A 22031-nucleotide genomic window follows, 5' to 3' on the forward strand; every position below is an offset into this window, starting at 1 on the left:
ATATAAAACAAAGGAAAAACAATAGAAACTCAAACAAAAATAATGAAATAAAAATAAAAATATCAAGATAAAATTCAAACTTAAGGATACGAAAACATCGGATTGCTTTCCGACAAGCGCTTCTTTATCGTTACTAGCTTGACGATCAGCTCCTTTAAGGAGGAGAATAATAGGGGCTCAACTCTTTGATACACATAAACTTGTTATGCTACGATTTAGGAAATTGCACGATCGGCAAAATTCCTTCCGGAAAGTGCACCGGTTATCGTCGTCAAGTAAAAACTCACAATAGAGTGAGGTCGAATCCCACAAGGATTGGTTGAGTGAGCAATTCGGATTAGAAGTGTGTTCTAGTTGAGCGGAATCAAGATTTGAGATGAGAATTGCGGAATGTAAAATTGGCGGGAAAAGTAAATGACAAGAAAATTAAATGGCTGAATCTTAAATTGCATGAATTAAAGAGCAGAATGTAAATTGCTGAAATTAAAAGGGAATGGGGGTGATTGCAAGAATTGAGTTGCAGAATGTAAAGAGAAAGTGGAAATCAGAAATGGGGAATTCATTGGGTTATAGGAGATATTGAGATCTCCGAATCAAAACATGTTTATCTCTTCCTCAACCAATGCGTTCATTGAATTTTGCTTGGCAATCTTATATGATTGGATCCCAATTCCTTGGCTCACCAATGCTCTCTAAAAACAAACAAATTCCCAATCCCTTGGTTTAAATGTTCATCAGAAGAGATGATGCTTGATCACTGATTATACCACACAATTTCATGAACCACAATTTGGTAGGATTACATGTCACAATATCCATCCAAACCCCAATCCAATCCACTGTGAGAAAGCTTCTCTAGCATGAATCCTCCATTCCTTTCCCAAGGCTCCGAAGGATTCCAAGTATGAGTAGTTTCTTTCCCAAGACAACTACTCAATGGAATTAGATCGAGAAGCTTTCTAACAAAATTCAAGAGAAAAGATTGAAGAAGAAGATAAACTATTATTGATTCATTGAATTACAATAGAGCTCCCTAACCCAATGAAAGGGGGTTTAGTGAATCATAGCTCTGAATTCAATTACAAAGAAAAGGAAAACTAGCTAAAAGTGAAAGTGAAAGGTCCCCTCTAACTTAACTTCTATCCTATTTATACACTTTCTATATTGAGCTTCAGTTGTGCTTCTTGGGCTTTGAGGCCTCTCCTTGCTTTCCTTTTGCCTTGGGTTTATGATCCATAATCTTGATGAGGTTGTTGATCCAAATCCTGTAACATTTATTGAGCCAACTTAGTGATAATCAAATAATGACACATGACTCAATAAATTGAGATTTCAAACTCATCAATCCTTCAGGCCCAATCCCATAAACCGTGATATTCAATTGGGTTTCATACCAAAGTAAGTTTAAGTTAATATTTGTGCTCAAAGACTAACTTAAATCACAATATTTTTGGCCCAGAAACCTTTTCCAAGAGTGGCGTTTAAGTTGTAGTTTAAGCTTAAACTGCAGCTTAAACGCCAGACACTTCCAGTGAGGCCTTTTGTAGAAGCACGTTTAAGCTTCAGTTTAAGGTTAAACTGAAGCTTAAACGTGGAAATGGAAGAAGGTAGCCCTGGAGAGTCATGTAGTCGAACACGTTTAAGCTTCAGTTTAAGGTTAAACTGAAGCTTAAATGTGGAGATAGGAAGGGCAGCCCTGGAGGTCGAACACGTTTAACCTCCAGTTTGAGGTCAAACTGGAGGTTAAACGTGGAAAAGGGTGGAGGCATACTGGAGGTCGAACACGTTTAACCTCCAGTTTGAGGTCAAACTGGAGGTTAAACGTGGAAGCTTAGAATGGTGGCCCTGGAGGTGTCGAACACGTTTAACCTCCAGTTTGAGGTCAAACTGGAGGTTAAACGTGGAAATGGAGAGAGCAACCCTGGAGTAGAAAAGCTATCGAACACGTTTAAGCTCCAGTTTGAGTCAAACTGGAGCTTAAACGTGGAATGGCTCCCTGGTACTCTTCCTGGTTCTGGCGTTTAACCTCCAGTTTGAGGTCAAACTGGAGGTTAAACGTGGAACTCCTCCCTGGGTGGCATACTCATTCTGGCGTTTAACCTCCAGTTTGAGGTCAAACTGGAGGTTAAACGTGGAATGCTCCTTAAGTGAGGCTTTTCATTCTGGCGTTTAACCTCCAGTTTGAGGTCAAACTGGAGGTTAAACTTCAATCCCAGCATTTTTTTATCCTTCATGATTTTGGCGTTTAAGCTCCAGTTTAGGCTTAAACTGGAACTTAAACTCCACATGTGATATTCAAGCTTCCTTATTTGATTATGTTGCTTCCTTGCTTAGCCTCTTCTTCCCTGAAATCATCCAAACAATTGCATCAAAGTCTTGCAAAATTTCATGAGAAATCTTCCATTCATAGCATTTAAGTAATATAACTAAAACTCATGGAATTTGCATCAAAATCATATTGTTTGGATGGTTCATTACTTTGTTCTTCATTTAACCATTTTTGGTTACTTTAAGCTCAAGAAAATGCATAAAACAACTAAAACTAACAGAAAAATGCTAGTGAAACTAGCCTATGATGCCTTGGCATCACAACACCAAACTTAATACTTGCTTGTCCCTAAGCAAGTCCTGAGTTATTTGAGAAGAAAGTATGAAACAGAAAGCAATTACATTGGCTATATTAGCAAGCATTTGAAGTTCATCAGAAGGGTTTTATGCAGAAAGTTGCAGCATCACTTTTTCATACTTATCAGGTAGGATTATCACTTTTTCATTGCATCCATCAAACATTGCTATGGTCTCTTGTTATTCTTATGTCTTTGGCACTTTTTTCTTCTTTGTTTTTCTTTTCTTTTTCTTAGAGCTTCTTTTGCTCCTTGTTTGCTTAGTGTCATGTGTTGCACAAGCCCTTGGCATTTTCTTTTTCTTATCAGTGCACTACACATATCCACTTTAGGCATTTAAGTTCACATTTCTTCTTGAGACATTGGTGCCCAGCACCTCTTTGTGTGACTAAATGTTTTGTATTTAGGTTGCTCTTGATAATGGACTTTTGGTTGATAATCCCGGGTTAGTTAACCCAAGTTACCAAGTGTTGAAACACTCCTCAGAACCTATTCATCCAAGCATATCCTCAATACATAAACACCACAGGCATTTGTCTCAGAAGTTCAAACCATTGGTACCTAGCTTATTTTCTCAATTTTTTTGCTTTTTGGTTGCCTTTTTCCGTGGCTTTTTCTTTTTCTTTTTCTTTCTTTTTCATGGCCAAAGACATTTATTCATCAAGATCCATAGACAATTTTCACTTTCCACATAAAAAATGATAATTCTACACTCTAATTTTAGTGATCTGACTAAACAATCAAGCATGCATACCACCACTTAATTCTACTTGATTTGTCACTAATTTAGCCAAGTTACTTTTGTTCAAACTTTTCTTTTATTTTTGGAAACAGAACAAGCATGGCACGCACTTGTTTAAGAAGGTGAAGTTATATCCAAACATCTAGGCATTCACTTTATTCAAAGCAATTAACAAACAGACATACTAAAAAAAAAACGACTCATAAAAAAAAAGACTCCACATAACACTTAAATGACTTATGATGAAAACACGTTCATAAAGACAATTCACCAATTATCATTTGATTATTAAGGAACGAGACCACCTCTTATTTATTGCTTGGTTCTTCTTAATTCTTGGGATCCTGCTTCTTCTTGCTTCCTGCCTCTTTTTGACCACTTGTGCCTCCCTTGTCTTTTCTTATGAGCTTTTTCCAGAATCCAGCCTTTTTCATCGTTTCTTCCACTCCTTTTTCAAGGATCATTGCCTTGTTTATTTCTCCTTCTTTCCTCCCTTTGAAATACTCATCATAAGCTGGGAATGCTGGGTCCATCTTGTGTAGATGTTCCCCTATGTAGTTAAGCTTGATTTGCGAACTGATGTTGTAATCAGCTTGGACTGAGTATCTTGCATTCTGTAAAGTGGTGGCTTCCTTGATTGCCAAGACATTGGCATCTTGGTGTTGGCATATGTGGCTGAAGGATTCCTGTAAGTGTAAATTTTGTTCCCTTTGCAGATCGAAGAATCTTGATTCAAAGTTCCTTTGCATATCCATCATTTTTAGATGAAAGTCCTCTTGTCTCTCCTGATGACATGAAATCCATATTGGTTGTCCTTAATGAGTGTGCATAATTCTAATAAATCATAGTCACCTTGGCTCTTTGATTCTAAACAAAGTGACTACCCTAAGTAATTGAAACCAAAGTATTAAAACATGTGAATGGTATACTTGTCATGAATTTTGAAATCCAGAGGAACTTCTTGCTTTTCATAAACTGTGTTCAAAAAGAACACCAAACTTAATGTTTGGTTGTGCACCTTGAATGAAAGATGGAATTCAATTTGAGTAAGATTTGGGAGTGCCATCAGGCACACCAAACTTAGAGACCAATTGTAATTTACATGCAAGGTTTAGTGCACTTAATCAATAGTTGTCCTGAGGATCCAAGTTCATGCATAAGAAACCATGCTTTATTAGATGTAAAGCAAAGCACTAAAGATTAAGGATACTAAAAACATGGGTTGCCTCCCATGAAGCGCTTCTTTAACGTCACTAGCTTGACGGTTGTCCCTTGTTAGGGTGGATTATAGTGCTTGACGTCTTCTCCTCTCACTATGAAAACGTCCCCACTTGATTCATTCATGACCTCTAAATGTTCCATAGAAAGAACTTTCCTGATTGTGAACACTTGAGGGAGCTGGGAAGGAATGGTTTTGAGGCCAGGTGGGATTGGCAGATAATGACTTGATATCACGTTATCTCCCGAAGAAAAACCTTCAGTGGGAATTTTCTTGTTTCTCCATCCTCTTGGCAATCTCCCTATCACTCTTCCCTTTCTCTTGAGGATTTCTTCATTGACCTTAATGTCAGGAGGATCCTTCTGATCTGTTTCCACTGATTCTTGTGGCTCTAACTCTTGCAACTCTTGTTTGCCTTCCCATGACTATTTTAGAGTCTCAGCTGCTGGATTACTTTCCTCCAAACACGGATGGCTACTATCATCTTTAGGCTTTTCAGGTTCTGGTTCAGGCTCAGATGCAGGTTTGAAGACTTTGAAAATGAGCTGTTCATCATGTATTCTCAGAATTAGCTCTCCTTGTTCTACATCTATGAGCGCTCTAGTAGTGGCTAGAAATGGTCTGCCCAGAATGATAGGGTGTAAGTAGCTTTCCTCCATGTCCACAATGACAAAGTCTGTGGGGAAATAATAATCCCCCACTTTCACCAGCACATTTTCAACTACCCCTTCAGCTTGCTTCTGAGTTTTGTCAGCCAGTTGTATGATTACATCAGTGGATCTCACCTCATTCAGTTGTAGCCTCTTCATAAGAGTTAGAGGCATCACGTTTATGCTAGCTCCTAGATCACAGAATCCTCTGTCAATTTTTGTTTCCCCTATGATGCAAGGGATATGAAAACTTCCTGGGTCCGTTTTCTTAGAGAGTGTGTCCTTCTTGATGAGAGCACTGCATTCTTTGTTCATTGTTACCGTTTGTCCTCCCTTCAAAACTCTTTTCTTGCTTAACAATTCCTTTAAATACTTGATGTGTGTGGGCATTTGATGAAGAATCTCAAGAAAGGGAATATTGACATGAAGAGAGTTAAATGTCTCTAGAAACCTTGAATAGGTTTTCCTTTTTTCACCTCCTCCTAACCTCTCAGGAAATGGTGCTTTTGGTTGGTATACTTCCATCATGCCTTTTTGCAGTTCCTTGGCTTGCTCAGTTCCTCCTTCTTGCTTAACTTCTTCCACACCTTCCTTCAAGATTTCTGGTTCCTGCTCTGAGGGCCTGATTCCTTCTTCTTCTGAGACTTCCTTCATTATGGTGATGGCTTTGCATTCTTCCCATCTTACTCTCTTTTGTTCCCTTTTGGATTCTTTTCTGTGTCACTAGGGAACACTGCAGTTGATTTGGGTGCCTGTTGAGATAGCTCTCCTACTTGAGATTCCATCCTTTTGAGTTTTTCACCATGGTTTCTTAAGGTAGTTCTCACATCATCCCTGAAGCTCTTCAGTTCAATGATGTCTTGACTCATGGTTGCCATAATTCCTTCTATCCGGTTTAATTGATCTTGAAATTGTTGGTTCGGATTAGGTTGGGTATGTTGATTATTTTGGCCATGATATGATGATTGGGGGTAAGTGTTTTGTGTGGCTTGGTATGATCTTTGGTTGGAGTTTTGGTATGTGGAATTGTTATGTTGGTTGTGGTTGTAAAGTTTGTGGTTTTGTGGTTGGGTTTGTTGGTTTCCCCACCCAAAGTTTGGGTGGTTTCTCCAGCCTGGGTTGTAAGTGTTGGAATGTGGATCATATGATTGCCTTTGTTGGTTTCCCACATAGTTAGCCTCATCCCAATCACCTCCTTCAATGCCTACTTCCTCTTGATCTTGTGTGTGTATTGCAGCCACTTGCTTTGTTTCTAATTGCCTGGTAAGCTCTGCTAGTTGCTTGGCAAACACCTTGTTTTGGGCTAGAATTGTATCAACATGGTTCAGCTCCATGACTCCCTTAGTGTTGTGCCTTTCTGATGCATAGTAGTACTCATTCTCAGCCACTGTCTCGATCACTTCAATGGCTTCTTCCACAGTCTTTTTCCTGTTCAATGAACCTCCTGATGAATGGTCTACAGCCTTCCTTGATTCATAAGAGAGCCCATCATAGAAGATGTGCAGTTGCACCCAATCATGGAACATGTTTGGTGGGCATTTCCTTGTCAAGTCCTTGAATCTCTCCCATGCCTCGTAGAGAGTTTCACCATCTTGTTGTCTAAAAGTCTGAACCTCAGATCGAAGCCTATTGACCCTTTGTGGAGGGTAGAAACGTGCCAGAAACTTGCTTTCCACCTCATCCCATGTTGTTAGACTCCCCCTTGGGAATGATTCCAGCCACTTAGCTGCTTTGTCCCTAAGTGAAAATGGGAACAAAAGCAGTTTATAGGCATCTTCCTGGACTCCATTGGACTTCACAGTGTCACAAATTCTCAGGAATTTTGTGAGATGTTGGTTTGGGTCTTCATTAGCACTTCCTCCAAAGGAACAATGATTTTCCACAAGTGATATTAGCTGTGGCTTGAGCTCAAAGTTGTTGGCCTGAATGGGTGGTTTCTGGATGCTACTACCACAATTCCCAGAGGTTGGGTTTATGTATGAACTAAGAACCCTCCTCTCAGGGATGGCATCGTTTCCATCCGCTCTCTCATGGTTGTGAACTTCTCTATCCATGTTGAGATCTAAAGCTTCCTCAAAATTGTCCTCAGATTCTCCTTCAGATTCCTCTTCTCCCACTACTCTCTTCCCTCTTGCTTCCCTTCTAAGTCTATGAAGGGTCCTCTCTGGTTCGGTATATGGAGGAGTTGATGTCTCTCCTCTCCTACCTGTCATACAAGAACACAGCTCAAACACAAACAAGTAAAATACTCTTGGTTAATGGAAGAGTATGGTTAGCTCAATTGAGGAATTAATTCAAACAGTTAGTGAGTCAGTGAGTTAGTTGCATGAATTTAAAGGCATAAAGAAGGAAAGCATGTAACCAAGTGCAGAAATTAAAATTCAAAAAGTATCTAGAACAGAATTAACAAAGCAAGAGAAAATTGCTCAATCTAGTTAGCTTCCAATTTGAGAATTGTCAATCGAAAACCAATCCCCGGCAACGGCGCCATAAACTTGATACACATAAACTTGTTATGCTACGATTTAGGAAATTGCACGATCGGCAAAATTCCTTCCGGCAAGTGCACCGGTTATCGTCGTCAAGTAAAAACTCACAATAGAGTGAGGTCGAATCCCACAAGGATTGGTTGAGTGAGCAATTCGGATTAGAAGTGTGTTCTAGTTGAGCGGAATCAAGATTTGAGATGAGAATTGCGGAATGTAAAATTGGCGGGAAAAGTAAATGACAAGAAAATTAAATGGCTGAATCTTAAATTGCATGAATTAAAGAGCAGAATGTAAATTGCTGAAATTAAAAGGGAATGGGGGTGATTGCAAGAATTGAGTTGCAGAATGTAAAGAGAAAGTGGAAATCAGAAATGGGAAATTCATTGGGTTATAGGAGATATTGAGATCTCCGAATCAAAACATGTTTATCTCTTCCTCAACCAATGCGTTCATTGAATTTTGCTTGGCAATCTTATATGATTGGATCCCAATTCCTTGGCTCACCAATGCTCTCTAAAAACAAACAAACTCCCAATCCCTTGGTTTAAATGTTCATCAGAAGAGATGATGCTTGATCACTGATTATACCACACAATTTCATGAACCACAATTTGGTAGGATTACATGTCACAATATCCATCCAAACCCCAATCCAATCCACTGTGAGAAAGCTTCTCTAGCATGAATCCTCCATTCCTTTCCCAAGGCTCCGAAGGATTCCAAGTATGAGTAGTTTCTTTCCCAAGACAACTACTCAATGGAATTAGATCGAGAAGCTTTCTAACAAAATTCAAGAGAAAAGATTGAAGAAGAAGATAAACTATTATTGATTCATTGAATTACAATAGAGCTCCCTAACCCAATGAAAGGGGGTTTAGTGAATCATAGCTCTGAATTCAATTACAAAGAAAAGGAAAACTAGCTAAAAGTGAAAGTGAAAGGTCCCCTCTAACTTAACTTTTATCCTATTTATACACTTTCTATATTGAGCTTCAGTTGTGCTTCTTGGGCTTTGAGGCCTCTCCTTGCTTTCCTTTTGCCTTGGGTTTATGATCCATAATCTTGATGAGGTTGTTGATCCAAATCCTGTAACATTTATTGAGCCAACTTAGTGATAATCAAATAATGACACATGACTCAATAAATTGAGATTTCAAACTCATCAATCCTTCAGGCCCAATCCCATAAACCGTGATATTCAATTGGGTTTCATACCAAAGTAAGTTTAAGTTAATATTTGTGCTCAAAGACTAACTTAAATCACAATATTTTTGGCCCAGAAACCTTTTCCAAGAGTGGCGTTTAAGTTGTAGTTTAAGCTTAAACTACAGCTTAAACGCCAGACACTTCCAGTGAGGCCTTTTGTAGAAGCACGTTTAAGCTTCAGTTTAAGGTTAAACTGAAGCTTAAACGTGGAAATGGAAGAAGGTAGCCCTGGAGAGTCATGTAGTCGAACACGTTTAAGCTTCAGTTTAAGGTTAAACTGAAGCTTAAACGTGGAGATAGGAAGGGCAGCCCTGGAGGTCGAACACGTTTAACCTCCAGTTTGAGGTCAAACTGGAGGTTAAACGTGGAAAAGGGTGGAGGCATACTGGAGGTCGAACACGTTTAACCTCCAGTTTGAGGTCAAACTGGAGGTTAAACGTGGAAGCTTAGAATGGTGGCCCTGGAGGTGTCGAACACGTTTAACCTCCAGTTTGAGGTCAAACTGGAGGTTAAACGTGGAAATGGAGAGAGCAACCCTGGAGTAGAAAAGCTATCGAACACGTTTAAGCTCCAGTTTGAGTCAATCTGGAGCTTAAACGTGGAATGGCTCCCTGGTACTCTTCCTGGTTCTGGCGTTTAACCTCCAGTTTGAGGTCAAACTGGAGGTTAAACGTGGAACTCCTCCCTGGGTGGCATACTCATTCTGGCGTTTAACCTCCAGTTTGAGGTCAAACTGGAGGTTAAACGTGGAATGCTCCTTAAGTGAGGCTTTTCATTCTGGCGTTTAACCTCCAGTTTGAGGTCAAACTGGAGGTTAAACTTCAATCCCAGCATTTTTTTATCCTTCATGATTTTGGCGTTTAAGCTCCAGTTTAGGCTTAAACTGGAACTTAAACTCCACATGTGATATTCAAGCTTCCTTATTTGATTATGTTGCTTCCTTGCTTAGCCTCTTCTTCCCTGAAATCATCCAAACAATTGCATCAAAGTCTTGCAAAATTTCATGAGAAATCTTCCATTCATAGCATTTAAGTAATATAACTAAAACTCATGGAATTTGCATCAAAATCATATTGTTTGGATGGTTCATTACTTTGTTCTTCATTTAACCATTTTTGGTTACTTTAAGCTCAAGAAAATGCATAAAACAACTAAAACTAACAGAAAAATGCTAGTGAAACTAGCCTATGATGCCTTGGCATCACACTTCACCCCTCACTGTGAACTTCTTTCTTGTGCTCCCACTGATCAACTTTATATGCTCAAGAGACAGATTCCTGTTCACTGTATGAGGCAGGATTGAACATGTAGTGAATACCACCTTCATTCCTGTGGAGAAGTCTTCAGTGGGAATCTTTTTGTTTCTCCATTCCCTAGGTATTTTTTTCTTTTTGGGAATCTCCTCCTTGGTGGATGATGCATTTCCGACACCAAACTTAGGTTTGATGTCAGGAGAAATTTTATTGATTGTCACCAAAAGAGGTTTGAGCTGCAGATTCTGTTGTGCATCATTAGGGGACTCTTGAAGGTTTGGATTAATAAGCTCAGTCTGCATGCGCCTCTCTTCTTCACCTGCTGAATGTATATCTTTGAAGACATGAATGACCAGTTGCTTATTATGCACTCTAAGCACTAATTCACCTTTTTCCACATCAATCATAGCTCTTCCAATGGCTATGAATGGTCTTCCTAAAATTATAGAGGTATTCTCATCCTCCCCTGTGTCAAGAATCACAAAATCTGCTGGGAAGAAGAACTTACCCACTTTGACCAAGATATTCTCCACTAATCCATATGCAGGCTTTATAGATTTGTCTGCCATCTGTAATGCTATCCTTGTGGGTTGTGCCTCTTGGATTTACAACTTCTTCATCACAGATATGGGCATTAAATTGATGCTTGCTCCCAGATCACATAAAGCTTTCTCAAAGGTTGTGCTCCCAATGGTGCATGAAATTTGAAAGCTCCCTGGATCTGGCATCTTCCTTGGCAAGTTATTCTGAATGATGGCACTACATTCCTTAGTCAGGACCACTGTCTCATCTCCCTTTAAAGGCTTCTTTTTTGACAACAACTCCTTCATGAATTTAACATGGAGAGGCATTTGCTTCAAAACCTCAGCAAAAGAAATATTGATTTGTAACTTTCTAAAAACTTTCAAGAACTTTGAAAACTGTTTGTCCTTGGTTCCTTTTGAAGTCTCTGAGGATATAGCATCTTGGGCTTGTACTCAGGAGTGCTTTAGGCAATGTAGGATGAGTGTCAAGAGAGACTGGGAAGGGGTTGTCTGCACGCCTAGGAGGGCGTGTACTACTGTGTCTTCAGTCTGCTATGGAGCTTCTTTTTCAACCGACTCCTCAGTAACTTGTGCTTCCTTACTTGCCACTTGTCCACTTATCAAGGTGACAGCCTTGCACTCCTCTCTTGGATTTAGAATTGTGTTACCAAGAAGGCTATTAGTGGTCCTCTGATCAATTTCATTAACTTTTGTGGCTAATTGACCCATCTGAATCTCCAAGTTCTTGATTGATGCTCTGGTTTTATGTATAAAACTCGGCATTAGTGCTTCCAAATCAGTAGTCTTCTCAGATTGAGGATTTGCTTGCTGAGATGACTGAAACTGGTGGTTATTAAAATTTTTCTGTTGAAAATCGCCCTGAAAATTATTATTAAAATTCTGTGGTCTTTGAGGTTGCTCTCTCCACCCCAAATTTGGGTGATTTCTCCACCCCTGATTATAGGTCATAGCATATGGATCATTATTGGGGTTTTTAGGAGCATTCTCTATGTAGTTGACCTGTTCAAAAGGAAATTGAGTATAATCATAATTCTCACCTTGCATAAAGCTACTAGTCATGTCATAAGGAGCCTCTTGAGGTGCATTCTGAGTATTAACAGCTGAAACTTGCATCCTACTCAATTGTTGAGTAATCAGATTCATCTACTGAGACAAAATTTTGTTCTAAGCAAGAAGAGCATCAAAAGCCTCTACTTCCAAAATTCCTTTCTTTTGAGGGGTCCCAAAGTTCACAGGATTCCTGTTAGATGAGTAGAGATATTGGTTGTTAGCAACCAACTCAATAAGCACAGTTGTCTCCTCTGGTGTCTTCTTCATGTGCAATGAACCACCTGTAGAATTATCTAAACATATTTTGGATATTTCACATAAGCCCTCATAAAAGATATCCAGCTGAGTCCATTTAAAAAACATGTTCGGAGGGCATTGCCTGGTCAGCAGCTTATATCTCTCCCAGGCTTCATAGAGGGTCTCACCATCTTTCTGTTTGAAGGTCTGAACCTCCACCCTTAGCTCAGTCAGCTTTTGTAGTGGAAAAAATTTAGTCAGAAATCCAGTGACCACCTTATCCCAAGTATCTAGGCTCTCCTTGGGTTGAGAATCTAGCCACAGCTTTACTCTATCCTTCATAGCAAATAGGAAGAGAATGAATTTGTAAACCTCAGGATTTACTCCATTCTTCTTCACAGTATCACAAATCTGCAGGAAATGAGAAATAAATTGATTTGGGTCTTCTTGAGGAAGTCCATGATACTGACAATTTTATTGCATAAGAGTGACTAGCTGAGGCTTCAGTTCAAAGTTGTTTGCAGCTATAGGAGGCACCACAATACTTTTCCCATAAAAATCTGCATTGGGGGTAGTGTATGAGCCAAGAACTCTTCTAGGTTGTTCATTCTCATTCGGAATAGCCACATTGGCATTAACAGCATGATTATGATCCATAGTGGACTCTGCAGCTTCCTTTTAAAAAGTCTCACTCAGATTTTCACTAGCCTTGTAAAGTCTAGCTTGTTACAAGCGCCGCCTCAAAGTCCTTTCAGGTTTAGGATCAAAATCAAGAAGGGGGCTCTTTATCCCTGTTCCTTCTCGTAAACAAAAAGAAAACAAAGGAAAGTGGGGATCTCTACCTCAGAGTACAGAGAATTCCCAGTGAGGTAACATGTGTAAAGAAATAAAATAAAACTACTAAATAATTAAAGCAGTAAAATTTTAAAAATTATAAGCAAAATGGGAATGAAAATTTCAAAATTTATATATATAAAAATTAAACAGAAAAATAAAAATAAAAATAACTAGGAGACACCAAACTTAATTTCAAAAATTAAAAAGAAATAGTTGAGCAAAATTTTGAAAATTTAAATGAGACTAATAAAATAAGAAAAATAAAAATAATAAAAGAAAATAAAGAAGGAAAAATGAAAATGAATGAAAATAAAGAAGGAATTTAAAGTCCCCAAACTAACCGGCAAGTGCACCGGGTCGTACCAAGTAGTACCTCAAGTGAATGAGGGTCAATCATATGAGGATTGATGAACTAAGCAACAATGGTTAAGTGATTCACTTAGTTAGACAAACAGAAAAGAGTGTTGAGAGTTCAAATGCATCAAACAGTAATTCAGAAAATCAGAAAACAAGCAGTAAATTGAGGTGAAATATATATGGAGAAAACAGTTAAGGTTTCAGAGATATCTATCTTCCGGATTAACTTTTCTTATTAACTATTTTAATCATGCAAGATTCAATTCATGGCAAACTATATGTGATTAAACCCTAATTCCTTTGACCTTTTTAGTCTCCTCTAACTTTCATCAACCACCAATTACTTGGTCACTTGATTCCAATTAGAGGGTGAAGTTCAATTCTAGTTTATATGCCACAAAAACCCTAATTACCCAAATATAAGAGGATTATATGTCACGTATCCTGTTAAGTCCAGATAATTAAAAATTTAGGAGAAATTCTTTTCAAGCTGTTGTTCAAGTAAAAAGCTTTTCCAAGTTATGTAAGAACTCAATTAGAACAAGGGTCATACTTCTGTTTCACCCAAATTCATAAGATAAAGAACAAAAATAATTCTTGAAATAGAAATCAGTACATGAATTAAAATAGAAAAATAATAGTATCAATCTATACAATAGACAGAGCTCCTAACCTTAACAGTGGAGGTTTAGCTACTCATGGTTCAGAGAGAAAACTAGGATTCAGAAAAACTGTAAATTCTAGAATGAGGTAGAAGAGAAGAGAACCCGAAGGGCTAATTCCTTTCCCTTTTATATCTATCCTAATTAATATAAATTATATTTTCTAAAACTAAATAATATCATTTCCTATTTTTAAATAAAATAAAGTTTAATCAGAATTAAATAAGGATCTTCGTGGCTTGGCCATTTAGATGTGGGGACCATTTTGCTTCTTAGTGTTGCGCCTAACTTGGAGGGGAGTGGCACCTAACTTGGACCTGGCCGAATCGGATTGAGTGAGTTAGCTACACCTGGCGCCTAACTGGGCATTCCTGACGCCTAACTTAGAGGAGGCAGCATCCAAGTGAGTGTTATTGCTGTGTCTGTCGCCTAACTTGAGAAATCTCAAGTTAGGTGCCACCTTGGTAGAATTCCGTTAATGCTTTCCCTTGTTCTGGTGCTTAACTTAGTAAAACCCAAGTTAGGCGCCACTTGTGCAGCCTTGGATTCATGGATTATGTTCATCTTGGCGCCTAACTTGAGAAACCTCAAGTTAGGCGCCACCCTTGCTGAGTTGTTGGAGAAGAAGTATGGACTATTATATATCGTTGAAAAGCTCTGAAAGTTAGCTTTCCAACGCCACTAGAATCATATCAATTGGACCTTTGTAGTTCGTGTTATTCAGGTTAGAGTGCAGGGATGTCAGGGTTAACAGCATCGTTCGCTTTCTTCTCTTTTTCTACAGAAACTCCATCAAATCCATCCAAATGCTACCTAAAATAAACAGAATTGCAATTGACTCATAGTAGCATCCATAGAGGCTAAAAGATAAATTCTTAATTAAACTCAACAATTTGAATGCAAATTCACTCGAAAAAGATAGGAAAGATGCTCACGCATTACATAACACCCTGGCATTCGTATCCAGAACAACTTACTACCATAGAATTCAAATAATAGCCATTCACTTCTACCGGCCTCTCTGATCCTTCCATCATAAAGTATAACGACTTCTCAGAACAGTCAAGCAAAACATGATTGTTAGATAACTAATCCAGTCCCAGAATGAGATCCAGACCAGTCATTGATAAACAAATCAGATCATGTACGAACTCTCACTGTTTAACTCGGAATGACACTTGTGGACAGCCTAACCTAGTCACAACGGCTTCCGAAGTAGCATTATGCACATTCATATCATAATCTAACACAATTATCTTCAGTTCTAATTCACTAGCCCTCTTAAATGCAATGAATGAATGAGTAGCTCTAGAATCAAATAAAGCATTCAAAGTTTTACCAGCTATTTCGTATTTACCTCGGATAAGTGTTTCAGACCCATCTGCACCTACAGTTGAGGTAGTGAACACCCGACCAGGCTGATGTGCTCTCCCAGCACCTTGCCTTTGCTTCTCCGGATAGTTTGAGGCTTTATGCCCCCACCTTACCACAAGAGTAGCACAAGCCCCATCCCGCCTTGCATGGGACTCCCGGATGATGACTCCCGCATCTAGAAAAAGCTTACTCATTCAGAGGCTGCTTCCCAAATTTTCTCCCAGTATAATTGTTGTTGTTGGGCCTTCTGAAGTTATTTTAACCCTGAGTCTGCTGTGGTACGAAGCCTCCACGCTTGAAAGTCTGACCCCTAAGAGCAAAGCTCCTTCCTCGATTCTGCTGAAATAGCCCCCTATTACTTCCTTTCTCTGCAGCTACCCTTTTCACACAGTCTGAGCCACTCTGCTCTTTTTCACCAACTCTGAGAAAGTCCTGATCTCCATTGGCCCTACTGAACTAAAGATGTCGCTTCAAAGCCCTCCTTCAAACTTAATGCACTTCCACTCCTTAAGTCTTTAGGAGCCCCTTGATGAATACGAGAAAATCGGCATAGTTCCTCGAACTTGTTAGTATACTCAGACACGGACATAGCATCCTGCTTCAGTTGCAGTAACTCAAGTTCTTTTACCGTCCTGATAGAATTTGGGAAGTACTTCTTATAAAATTCTACCTGGAAAGTATCCCAGGAGATAGGATCATCGCCATGCTGTAGGAGGCATCGAGTAGCCTGCCACCAATGCAGTGTTTTCCCAGTGAGCTGATAGGTAACAAATTCGACACACTACTCTTTAGGCACCAGTTGTGCTTGCAGTGTTGCTCCATGGCCTGAAACCAAGTATCGGCTTCAGTCGGATTGGTGGTTCCCCTAAAAACTGGTGGGTTAACCTTCAAGAATGCAGACAGTGTCATCGGCCTATTTCCACCATTTCCACCATTATTATTATTGTTCATTTGCTGCCCTAGCACCTCAACAGTGGCCTGCATAGCAGCAGCCATATTCTTTAATGCCGCCAAAAAGTTTACCGGGTTATGCGTGTCAGTTTCCGGCCCCTGAGTACTAGTATGACCTCTCCCACGGCCTCGACCGCGTCCTTGAGGTGCCATCTGGTTCCTATACACACCAAATAGTCGATATCAAGTTGATCAGTCTCAATATCGGAAATCTAGTAATTCAAAGTCCCAAATGCATGCTCATGAAAATTTATGCCAGTTATATCAATAAGATATCCTAATAGCACATAAAAACACACACAGAGAATGCACAGAAGCATAGTCAGCCCATCCCTCAGGCTCTACAAGAATGAACTGCTCTAATACCATAATGTAACAGCCAGCCACACAAAGTCTTATGCTTAAGTCATAAAACAGAGGTGTCGAGGTATTACGACCTCTAAAAACAAAATTATATATATATATATATATATATATATATAATAGTGTGGAAAAATATTTATAACTAGGAGCTTTTGAAGAAAAGCGTTAAGCAAAGTCGTTAAATTGAAAAGCGCAACACTCCCAAAACCAATAACGTAAGCGAAGCTAGGTAAAAGATAAAATAACACAGGTATATATACAGAAGAGTGCCAAAATACAGATAACAAAGCTCAAGACTTGATTTGGAAGGTAACCGGCCGAGCATATAAATATACATACAGATATATATAGGAAAACCCGAAAAACCCCCAATACAGAGTTACAAAACCTGTGTCTCCAAAATAACCTCTAAGAGGAAGCTAATACATCATATATATATATATAAGCAATGGAGATAATAAGTATCTATATAAATACATATAACCAAAACAAAACCCTGAGAGATAAGAGTCTTCGCTAAATCAGAAGCTTCCAGCATGTCTCAACGAGGAGCTTCACATCCTGCATCTGAAAACCACAAAATATGCATGGGCGAGAACCGGAGGTTCTCAGCATGGTAACAGTGCCCACATATCTAACATATAATGTCCTGGGAAAGCCGAAGGCAATCCTAGAACTTCTGACATATAATTAAAGCTTATAAACATAACTAAGCCATGAAAAAGTAAGAGGCAACTAGCTAAGCGTCTTCGGTCTATCTAAAACTCCCCTTTCCAACTCCTTCAAACCTCCCAACCACCACCGGAACCAGTTGTTACAAACACAATTATTTCAGTTTTGCACACCAAACTATGATTGAGCATAACCTCCTCATTTATAAACATTTTTCCCCGTTCTTTGAACGGCATAAACATCTTGGACCAAATTTTATTTCTAAACATGTTTTACACAAATCGGGGGTTCAGAAACCAAGTTATGCTCCATCAAAGTTGGGCCAGAATCACAATTTTCACAAAACTTGCAAAACCTCCATTTTTAAAATATCCCAATTTCAAATCCTCTTTAAACCAACCCAAACTTACCAATTCAACATCAAGAATTCTCAATCCATATAATCAACTTTCTCATTATATCCACATCTAACCAATTCTCCATTTTCATCAAGTTCCAACCGAATATTTTCAATTTCACAACAATCAATATAACTCATTAAATATCCATATCAAATGCAATATCAACTCCAAATTCACCAATCATTATACACAACCTAGTCCATATCATGAACAATTCATACATTCATCAACAAGAGTACAAATTCACAATCTCCAAGGATATTAACCACATGCATAATAAACATTTTTAACCAATCTTCAACATCAACAGTTTAATTCTTATCCTAGGGTCACTAGCCTAAATTTTCACATTACATTATATTTTAGATACGAGAAATCGAAACTATACCTTGGCTGATTCCCTTATCAAACTCGGAACACTCTCAATTTACTTATCCTCAAGCTTCCAAGGCCTCAACACCTCACTAACAAATTTTCCAGCATATAGCTCCACTTTCAAGCTTTCCATAACCTCAATCAAGCTCTAATATACATATTTACACTACCTATTCCACAATATCACATTTAAACATAGCAACCTAACACCCATATACAATAAATCAAGAATTCCACAAGGATTGAGAATTCTTACCACAACCAAGGATCAAAGAGGAAAGATTAAGTATTTTTCTCAAGATAATTGGATCCTATAACATCAAAAGCTCAAAATGTCAACACTTTTTACCCAATAATTTTGAAATTAAGTGTTGGAAAAACTGGAAGGAAAACGTGGATTACCTCTTACACTACCTTATGGGCTTTGTAGAGCTTGACGCTACAGTCACGTGGTCGTAAACGGTGCGGCGATTGATAAACCACATATTAAGGGTTTATCTTGTATTGATTTTAGGGGAGATTTTATCATCTTTTCCCACATTTATCCAATGAAATAGCATGGTTTCATGATTGTCTCCTAATTTGTGCTTAAGTGTGAAAACATGCTTTTTAGGCCCTTAATTGTTTAATCTTGATTTACCTTTGATCCCATTAGATGCCTTGATATGTTTGTTAAGTGATTTCATATTTAGGAGGCAAAGATTGGATCAAGGGAATGAAGGAAAAGCATGTAAAAATGGAGAACTCATGAAGAAATGAAGGAATCGCAAGAGCTGTCAAGCCAACCTCTTCGCACTTAATCAACCATAACTTGAGCTACAAAAGTCCAAATGATGCGGTTTTAGTTACGTTGGAAAGCTAACATCTGGGGCTTCAAAAGGAAATAAAATTTGCCATAGTTGTTACACGTATGGTGACGCGTATGCGCACTGTACGTGCACACATCGTTGCTGCCATATGATCCACTTAAAGCAATACGTGGCCAGCGAATTCTAAAGCCTTGTGGTCCCAATCCAACTCATTTCTGATGCTATTTGATCCAAGGATTGAAGGGGGATGAGAAATCTAGTCATTAGTTTAGTTTTATTTTAGTTTTCACATGCCTTTAGTTAGTTTCTAGAGAGAGAAGCTCTCACTTCTCTCTAGAATTAGGAGTAGGTTAGATCTAGATTAGGAACTCTTAGATCTAGTCTAATTTCATGCTTTGATTTTCTTTTCTCTTTGTAATTCTTCTCCTTCTACCTTTCCTCTCTCTAATTTTGCTTTTAATTCTTGTAATCCCTTGCTTTTATGTTGATGCATTTTTGTTCTTCCATTTTCCTTTAATGCAATTTATGATTCATGGTCCTTTATTGTTCATTTGATTTGTTGTTGTTTAATTTCTTGCAATTGAGTAGTGTAGATTTACTTTCCTTGCACTTTTTACTATGCTTTCCTTTTATGCCTTCCAAGTTTTTGATGAAATGCTTGGTTGGATTTTAGTGTAGATTTTGTTCCTCTTGGTTTTGGTAGAGTAATTAGTGATGCTTGAGTTATCTAATTCCCTAGTTGATTGATAATTAGAAGTTGCTAATTGATTTGGATACCACTAAAGCTAGTCTTTCCCTTGGGAGTTGGCTAGGACTTGTGGAATCAAGTTGATTCATCCACTTGACTTTCCTTCATAGTTAGAGGTTAACTAAGTGGTAGCAATGGACAATTGTGGTCACAATTGAGGAGGATAACTAGGATAGGACTTCTAGTTCTCATACCTTGCCAAGATTTTTGTTAGTTGCTAGTTTATTTTCATTACATTTTACATTTCTTGTCTCCTATCTCAAAAACCCCAATATACAACCCATAACCAATAACAAGAACACTCTATTATAATTCCTATGGAGAATGACCCGAGGTTCAATACTTCAGTTTATAAATTTAGGAGTATGTTTTAGTGACAAACAATCTTTTGTATGAAAAGATTTATGTTGGTTTAGAAACTATATTGCAACGAGAATTTATTGTGAATTCTAAACACACAAAAGTCCAATCATCAAAATGGCGCCTGATGCATTTGCATCTTTGCTATATTAGCTAGTTAGTTGAAGTAGTTTTAGCTTAAATTCATTCATTTTCTTTGAAATGAACAAGCATTTTAATGAGTTCCATCTCCATGCACTCAAGTACCAAGAACCAGGTTAATTGTAGCCAAATTCATGCAAATGATTCAAGGAATGCATAAATGAATGAGTATGAATGAATCTCATGAAATTGATTGCATGGATTGGTAAGACTTTGAAGCAATTTCCCTTCTTAATGATAGGTGATGAAACAAGAAGGCATTGAAGCAAGAATGAAACAACTTGGGCTAACAACGCCCAGCACCAAGCTACCAGCCCAGGACAATCACAAGCACGTTGCCAACGTGCTACAACACTGGCGTGTTTGCCAGTAACGCCCCTCAATAGGCCAGTAACATTATGAATGAGCCCCTTCTTCCCTGTTTAGCAATACTTCTTCAATTGAGCAAGGAATTCAACAAAGATAAAGCCCACATTGCTAGCCCAAATTAAAGATCTCTGAAGGAGTTTGAGGAGTAGTATAAATAGAGAAGAGTTTGATACTTAGAGGACTTTTTGCTTTAAAACTTGTTTTTAGACTTTTTGACACTTAGACATTTTCTATTACATTAGCAATTTCTATTCCTTACTTTTTCTCACCGGTCTTCTATTTTGTTTCCCTTACAACTTTGAATTTCAGTTTTAAGAACTTCTTCTTCTTCTTCATTTTTCTCCACACTTAGTTTAATTTTCATCTACTGCAATTGTTATTGAAATTGGAGCTATGATTCACTAAACCCCACTTTCATTAGGGGGAAGAGCTCTGCTTGTTTGAATGAATTGATAACTCTTCTCCTCCATCTTAATTCAAGTGGTTAATCCAAGAGGAAACTCTTGTTCTTCAAAGATTCAATCACCATCGAGAGAGGGATTAATATATATGAATTATGTGGTGAATTTGAGAAAGGAGTCACATAATTCAGTTTAAAGTTCATCCTTTTATGATTTCCTTGATCAATACACTTTGGTTGGTATGTGAGATGTAACCTTCCTTAGTTGAGATTCTGGAAGTTATGTGGCTTGGATTAGAAATTGAACTTCATCTCTTCTCATGAACAATTAGATCACGAGAGTGGCAATTGGTTGTATTGAGAGAAATTGAGTTACTAAGAGATTGGGACTCAATTACCCACAATTTGCCATGGATCTATACCCATGATTGAGAAGGAATTGATCAACATCAATTCAGGAGAATTTGCATCTCTGATCCCTAATGATCCTCTCCATCATCAATTCTCATTTCTTTTGCTCTTTAGTTGTTTGAATACCCATTACCCAATTCCCTTCTACATTCTTGCAATTCATTATTCTATTCATTTACATTCTGTTTCTATATTTCTTGCTATTTACTCTTATGCTCTTTAAAATTCTGCAATCTTTTCTTTCTTGCAATTTATCTTTAATGTCATTTAAGTTTCTTGCATTTTAAGTTTCAGTTATTTACTTTCATCTTCTTTCTCTCTTCTAGTTCTTTAAATTCTTTGCCATTTAAATTTTTGCAATTATGTTCAAAAATAACAAATCTCATGAAATCAAAACCATGTTTGCTTGACTAAATCTACCATTTAACTAAAGTTGCTTAATCTACCAATCTCCGTGGGATCGACCTCACTCTTAGTGAGTTTTATTACTTGATACAACCCGGTATACTTGCCGGTAATTACGTGAAATTAATTTTTTACGTATCAAGTTTTTGGCGCCGTTGCCGGGGATTGGAAAAGATTGACAATGATTAAGTGAATGGTAGTTTAGATTAGGCATTTTTCTTTTCTTTGTTAAAGCCCACTAACTGTTTGATATTTTGTTTGCTAACTTTAACTTCACTCTAGCAATAGAGTGTTTCATTTGTGTTGTTAGTTTGTGTGTTTGTGTATGTCAGAGGTAAGGAGATTTAATCCTGAAGACGAGAGAACCCTCCGAAGGTTAAG

General features: G+C 38.1%; 1 non-coding gene and 1 pseudogene across 1 annotated transcript; both read left to right on the forward strand.

Moving 5' to 3' along the window:
• Nucleotides 1-6759: 6759 nt before the first annotated feature.
• On the forward strand, nucleotides 6760-6863 carry LOC148547705 (small nucleolar RNA R71). The gene has a single exon (XR_015898683.1). It is a non-coding gene; the product is annotated as a small nucleolar RNA R71 (small nucleolar RNA).
• Nucleotides 6864-12134: 5271 nt separating this feature from the next.
• LOC148547706 (small nucleolar RNA R71) lies at nucleotides 12135-12230 on the forward strand (annotated as a pseudogene).
• The last annotated feature ends 9801 nt before the right edge of the window (nucleotides 12231-22031 follow it).

This window comes from Arachis ipaensis, chromosome B8 (genome assembly GCF_059453495.1).
Source record: "Arachis ipaensis isolate K30076 ecotype BB chromosome B8, ASM5945349v1, whole genome shotgun sequence".
In the NCBI taxonomy this organism is placed as follows: Eukaryota; Viridiplantae; Streptophyta; class Magnoliopsida; order Fabales; family Fabaceae; genus Arachis; species Arachis ipaensis.